The sequence below is a fragment of the Temnothorax nylanderi genome, unplaced genomic scaffold (assembly GCF_030848795.1).
Source record: "Temnothorax nylanderi isolate EJ_2023f unplaced genomic scaffold, tnyl_v1.0 TNYL_tig0221_pilon, whole genome shotgun sequence".
Taxonomy (NCBI): domain Eukaryota; kingdom Metazoa; phylum Arthropoda; class Insecta; order Hymenoptera; family Formicidae; genus Temnothorax; species Temnothorax nylanderi.
Genome location: NW_027249283.1, coordinates 89857 through 97247, shown reverse-complemented (window position 1 = coordinate 97247; position 7391 = coordinate 89857). Strand labels below are relative to the sequence as shown.

The 7391-nt window shown below is 29.8% G+C and overlaps 1 long non-coding RNA gene across 3 annotated transcripts; it reads left to right on the top strand.

The window, feature by feature from the left end:
* Positions 1 to 1360: 1360 nt before the first annotated feature.
* Positions 1361 to 5391, top strand: LOC139779340 (uncharacterized). 3 transcript variants are annotated; one of them, XR_011719863.1, is made up of 3 exons: positions 1361 to 1705; positions 2276 to 3028; positions 3118 to 5391. It is a non-coding gene; the product is annotated as an uncharacterized lncRNA (long non-coding RNA). The 3 variants fall into 3 exon arrangements; XR_011719864.1 differs by having other exon boundaries at positions 1378 to 1399; positions 1574 to 1705; positions 2276 to 5391; XR_011719862.1 differs by having other exon boundaries at positions 2276 to 5391.
* The last annotated feature ends 2000 nt before the right edge of the window (positions 5392 to 7391 follow it).

Below are 7391 nucleotides of genomic sequence, written 5' to 3'. Positions count from 1 at the left end.
TCCTTCTTTTCAGATTCCAGGTTCGAACTCTGGCTGAGGTAATATTTTTCGCAATAAATTTAATAATTTAATTAATTTAAATTATTGTAAAAATGAGATGCTTATATATATAAGTATCAAAGATTATTAACGTCTTGACGATTCAAGGACCAAAACCAATGGTAGTAATATCGTCACGATGATTGCCAATTAGCCGCATAAAAAGCGTAATTGTTTATTATATTATTAACGATTTACAAATGTATTCTTTAGGTTCTACTATACACCACGGCTTAATATCAGTGTCTCCATCCTATTATTGTTTAGTGTGTTATTGCAATAAATGTTACCATATGCCTCGGTGGTCGAATTGGTACGACGCTCTACACAGAATGAGGGAGGTTCCAGGTTCGAACCCTGGCTGAGGTAATATTTTTTGCAATAAAAATAATTTAATTAATTTAAATTATTATAAAAATGAGATGCTTATATATATATATATATATATATATATACATCAAAGATTATTAACGTCTTGACGATTCAAGGACCAAAACCAATGGTAGTATCGTCATGATGATTGCCAATTAACCGCATGAAAAGCGTAATTGTTTATTTATTTTTAATATTATGTAAACATATAAAGTTATGTACAAAAGAAAAAGAAATAAAGATAGGTAATTTTTATAATAATTTAATTTAATCATTAAAAAAATTTGTATAAGTATAACTTTCTTATTTTCTCTTATTATGCATAGTTTTGTAAATAATACAAAAAATATTGTAGTATAATTAAAAAAGTAGAAACTTGTTTAAGTGAGCAAGTAGAAACTTGCACATTGCTTCCTTATAGTTTTTAACTATGCAAGTAGAAACTTACACATTGCTTCCTCTATGAAGAAGCCTGTTTTTAAAGATAAATTTAAGTTTGAAGTTAAGTTGAAAAATTGTTAAGTAATTGTAACTTTAAGGAGAAGATTAATAAATTATGTATTTATATATTATTTATATATATATATATATATTATTTTTATTAAAAAGCAAGTAATAGTAATGAAATATGAAAGCGCGCGCGTTAGCGCGCGTGTGTGCTAGAGATATCACATATATATATATAGAGAGAGAGAGAGAGAGAGAGAGAGAGAGAGAGAGAGAGAGAGAGAGAGAGAGAGAGAGAGAGAGAGAGAGGAAGAGAGGAAGGAGGGAGAGAAAAAAACAGAAAAAGACAGAAAGAAAAAGAGAGCAAGGTGAAGTAGAGAAAAACAGGGAAAGAAGAAAGGAGGGAGGGGGGAGGGGGGAAAAAAGAGAGAAATGGGCAAAATCAAATAAAGAAGAGAGTCAAAAAAAAGAAAGCAAAGAGGAAGAGAGAGGGAGAGAGAGAGAGAGCAAGAAGAAAAGAAAAAAAAGACATCAAAAAGAGGTAAAATCTTTTAATGACATTAAATTTATATATATAATAATCATTTCTTATAAATTTCCTTTTAACAAATTATTTGGAGAGAAGAGAATTAGTTTTTTTTTTACAAATTTAACTTTACCTATTAATTAATAAAAATTGATACTATGTTGTACCTTCTTGATTTATTTGTTGCAGGACATTACTGTTTACTGATACATCTTCAAAAAAATTTAACAGAACTGTCATTATTTATGCACATTTCTTTTGGGATGATTAAAAATTAAAGCAGAAAAGTAAATAAATACCAGCCAAATGAGTTCCGACGAGGTAAGTTTAAACTATTTTTTTATACATATTTACATATACATATAGATATACGTATATGTATATGTAAATATGTATATGTAAATACATATATGTATATGTATATCTATATGTATATGTATATGTATATATGGAGGGGTTAAAGCCATAGTGGTGTAAGTCAATTTTTTTGACCACTTTTTTTTTCTTCTTTTTTCAACATATCTGCATGTGTAGACTACATCTATGAACTAAACTCGATAGGTTAAAAAAAGTGACTTACACCACTATGGCTTTAACCCCTCCATATACATATAGTCTACATACATATACTTATGGTAAAAACATTGTTCATTTTATATAATTTTATAGATTTATACTTACGTACAAAGAATTTTTAAAGGGACAAAAGCTTATTTATTATTATATCAAATTATGTTCAATTAAACATGATTATATATGTATAAATCATTTTTTTCCTTCAGAAATTTTTTCAATAAAAGCATGTGTAAATCTATAAAACCATATAGAATTTTGTTTTAAATTATATTTTATTGATGCATTTATATGAAAATGTATTCGATAATTTATCAGATAACAACTCAGGATCTTCAAGCTCCAGTAGTGGCTATAGTTCCAGATTAAACTCCTTTTCAAGAAGTTTATTCTATAGTTCTGTCAGCTCTTCAGCCAGTTCCAGAGATCGAGAGAGAAAGAGAAGTTATAGCAAAAATGCTGATGTCTCATCGAGACATGACAATAAAGAGAAGAATAGGGATAAAGAAAGAGAGAGGGAAAGGACAGAGATCGTTGAAAAAGAAAGGAGGAAAGGAAACAATGCTATTTCCGAAAAAATTAAACAAAAAGGACGATCCAGGTATTGTATCTGTTATAAAATTAACTCTTAATTTTTTTTGTTTATATTTTGTTTATATTTAATTATTAAGTTAATAGTTGTTCGATGACCGATTGTTTTATCGTTAAGCTATACAATATTTTGAATTGTATTTTATTCATGCATTTATATGAAAATGTATTCGATAATTCATCAGACAACAGCTCAGGATCTTCAAGCTTCAGCAGTGGCTGTAGTTCTAGATCAAGCTCCTCTTCCAGTAGTTCATACAGTAGTTCTGTCAGCTCTTCAGCCAGTTCCAGAAATTTCGGGAGGAAGAGAAGTCGTAGCAAAAGTGCCGTGCCTCACGGAGATATGATAATAAGGAGAAGGAAAGGGACAAAGAAAGAGAGAGAAAAAGGGATAGGAACAAGGATAAAAATCGTAATAAAGAAAGAAAGAAAGAAAACAATGCTATTTCCGAAAAAGCTAAACAAAAATCAACGATCCAGGTATCGTATCTGTTATAAAATTGACTCTTTTTTAATTTTTTTGGTTTATATTTAATTATCGAGTTAATAGTTGTTTTTTAATTTTACAGATCTCCTTCCCTACATAGAAAGCGCAGAGAGCGTTCACCGATTCCTAGACTAACAAAAATACACATCGGTCATCTAATACGGAACGTCACCAAAGACCATGTCGTACAAATATTTCCGGCATATAATCAAATTAAGATAGTTGACTTTGTTTTAGATAAGTTTCATCCCAATCAGTTATATCGAATTTGAAACTCCGGATGAAGCCGAAAATACTATGAAACATATGGACGGAGGTAAAATGCGATTCATATCGATTTTGTACTTAATAGACTATTTTATGATCATGTTAACGCATCTCGTCTATTCACAGGACAAATATATATATATATATATATATATATATATATATATATATATATATATATATATAGATGGCCACAGGAAATAACGGTTGCTCCAGTATTATTACCAAAGCCCCGACTATTGCCAATGCGACGCATGTCACCGGATATGGGAAACGCGCGCCACTACGATGGGGTGGTTAGTGATAAGAACACCCCGCCACGTTATCGCAGATGTAGATGTTTGTCGTTCATGAATCGTCGTAGAAGCTCTCGATCACCACAGCGCAGAATAAAAACTCGGTCGCGGAGAGAGAGAGAACTTATCAGGAAATCCTCGATATTGACGTACACCGTCGTTACACAAGATCCAGCTCGAGTAGTTCTCGATAATGTTTTTTTTTGTTTTCTTATAGAAGAAACTGTTTTCATGAAAAAAAATTTTTGGAGTTGCCGCTGCTAATGTGTTCAAAATGTTTTAAAACGTCAAAAAATTGCATTTTTAAAAAGTGTCTGTGTGTGTGTGTGTGTGTGTGTGTGTGTGTGTGTGTGTGTGTGTGTGTGTGTGTGTATGTGCGTGTATGTACAGATTTGATGTCCGTGGTTGCTCTAACTTCTGTAATAAAATGTAAAATGATGCAGTTTTTTTCAACGATAGAGCATCATTTAAGGAAGGATGAGATTGTATTTGATGATAATTGGTAAAGGGTTTCTTTTTTTTTTAATTTTTAAATTTTTGGAGAAATGTCTATTTTCGTTGTAACTTCCGAAAATTTTGAGATATTGAGATGAATTTTTTTTAAATAATAGAGTATCATGTAAAGGAGATTAGGGTTGAATTTAGTGAAGATCGGTAAAGGGGTTATTTAAAAAATTATTTTGAATTTTTTGAGAAATGTTTATTTTCGCTGTAACTTCCGCAAATTTTGAGATATTGGTCTGTTTCAAATTCCATATATAACTCATTAAGATTTGGTTGATTAGATCTAATTTTGTAAAGTTTTTATGTTTGTACGCATTCTCTGATATTTAAAAATTTGTATCTTATGAAGTATAATGAACCAAATCTCTCTTAATGAATTATATATGAAATAGGGGTAGAAGAGACTAAATTAAATATAATTAATTACAGTGTATTGATACTATACGATAATCTTTCATTAGTAAATGTTCAAAGAACGTTCTTTTCTATTTTCCGATAGATAAATTTTTATTAAAAAAAAAATGGCGCAAATTAGAAATTTGCACGTTGCTTCCTCATCATTTCAAAGAGAGGAAATTAGAAATTAGTACATTGCTTAATCAACATTTAAAGACGCACACAAATAAACTTCCTCTATAAGGCAGCCAAAATAATAAATAGTAATTGCATCAAATAAAATACAAGCTTCCTCATAAGAGGAGCTTTATGTGCGTCTTTAAATGTTGATTAAGCAATATGCTAATTTCCTCTCTTTGAAATGATGAGAAAGCAATGTGCAATTTCTAATTTGTACCATTTTTTTTTATTATATTGTATATATAAAATATTGTATTAGATATGATCATTGTTGTATAGTTGTTCCACTGTACTGGAAAAGTAATGTGTAACAATTATGTCTTAAGCTACAACTACATCTATTGTAATGTTCATCGTAAACGACAGTAACGCGCTTGTCGTAATCGCTATCGTAAACTCATCGTATGAGTTGATTCAGCTTGAATTCTTTACGATTACGACGCTTGTCTGGCGTTACAACATAACTTAACTTGTCAGTTTTCTCGACATATGAAAAAAAATGTGTTTATAAATATATTATATATACATAGATATACGGTTTACGACGGCTTCATTGCTTACAACCACGATCAAAGCGTTACGATAGATGAGTTGTAGCTTTAATAATGATAAGGTCCGCCAATGGCGATCATGAACTCATTTATATACATATATTATAAAAATTTCACGTTTCATCAGAGTACACTTTTGAAATATATTAATTTTGCAACACGTATCGATGGTTTTTCGTAATTAATACCTCCATTTTTTTTGCAAACTATTTGTAATATTTACGTCATTCACAACGATATTTATGATATAAATGAAAAATGTAGAAAGAATTAATGTAACTTAAAAAAAATTGATATTAACTGTATTTTTTCTAAGTTTTCCTACTTTATAATATGCTAAAAGGGATCATGGAATTTATTTTTTAAGTAATAACATATATAATTAATGCTATAATTTATAATTATTTCAATAATAATTATAATTATAATAAAATTATAAAGAAATTTATGTGCTGTGTACAATTCTTACATTTTTTTATAATCAAGGTTTTTATAAAATAAAGAGAAGAGAAGAAGAAAAGAAATAAAACTTAAAAAAATTAATTTTGATCGAGAAGTTGATGTGTCTTAAGTCGATATGTATCGCGCTGTCGATATATATTACTATCACTTTTTCGCGCGAGAGTGGTTGGTTCATTAAGATGTCGGCGAGTTCGATAAATAAAGAAATAATAAAGAAAAACAAAGAAATAAAGAAGAATAAGTAAATAAATAAATAAATAGATAAATATAAATAAAAACAAAATATTAGAGATAGTAAAAATAAAAAAAGGATGGCGGTAGAAAAGATTAAATAAAGAATGGAAGAAGAGATAGTGAAGAAAAAGGGAGAGCGGGAGAAGGAAAAGCAAAGGAGGTATAGTGGGATAAAGAATGTGAAGAGTAAGGTGGAAAAAAGAAATATGGGAAAGAAAGACGAATATGTAATAGATTATCTTTCGATAAATAAAGAAAAAAAAAAGAAAATTAATAACAAAGAACGAGTATCTGATAGATTATCTTTCAATAAATAAAATAAAAAAATAAAGAAAATTAGAGGTAGTGGTGGAAATATTGAAAAAATGGAAGAAGAGATAATTAGTGAAGAAAAGGAAGAATGGGAGAAGTAAAAGCAGAGGGGATAACAAATGTGAAGTGTAAGAAAAAAAAAAGAAAAATAAGAGCCGAGGAAGCGAAGTGTGATAAGTCTTATGCGAGAAGTAAAAAGAAAGAAGAAAACAAAATATGGGAGAGACAGATGTGTGAAGTGAGCGGAGAGAAAAAAAGAAACAAGTGGTGGCGAATGGACATTGGCACAGTGGATGAGAATGGGAATACATTTTAACGGAGAGAAATGGTGATGTGGGACGAGTGTTTTAAGGTGAATGGAACGGAAAAAGTTTGGACGTGAAAGCGCGCGCGTTAGCGCGCGCTGCGTGCTAGTCCTTTCTAAAAAAAGGCATGTTAAGTCGATACTCGCATATCTCGAAGTTTATTGTTGCCGCTTTTCCGCGATGCTGCTTGGTTCTCTCGCTGTGCTTACTTCATGAGCAGCTGTCATCTCGTATATTTTGATTTGACAGTTGTGTATTGTGTTAAAGCTAAATAGCGCGCGCGAAGCGCGCGTTTGTGATGTCTAGTAATAATTAAATTGAGAATTTTTTCACTTTTGTTTATCCATCATCTGTAATTAAGCTTACAATGTACGAAATAACTTATATTTCTGTGATTGTCTTTTGTATTTTAGATATATAAGGCGAATTGATGAAAATGTTTTTATAACAAATAACTAACATTTTTTGTTTATAAAAAATACTTGTTTTCTGCAAATTATATCTTTACCATAAATTATTTTTATATAATTATATCAAAGATATTTAATTGAATATCTTTAATTTGCTACGTATAAATAAATTTATAATATATATTTATATATATATTTAAATATCACATTAGACGAATATCTATCATCGAACATTTAATTTATTATAGTTAAACATGGCCAGATATCGTCATACCTAAACAGTTTTCGATCAAACACAATTGTCAGTTCGACTTATATCTGGACAGATATAGTCAGATGTAATGTATTTTGAATCGCGCATTCGAGTATAAATATGGTTATATCTAAACAGATGCAGTCAGATCTAGACTGTTTCGATGAAATTCAATCACAGATATGG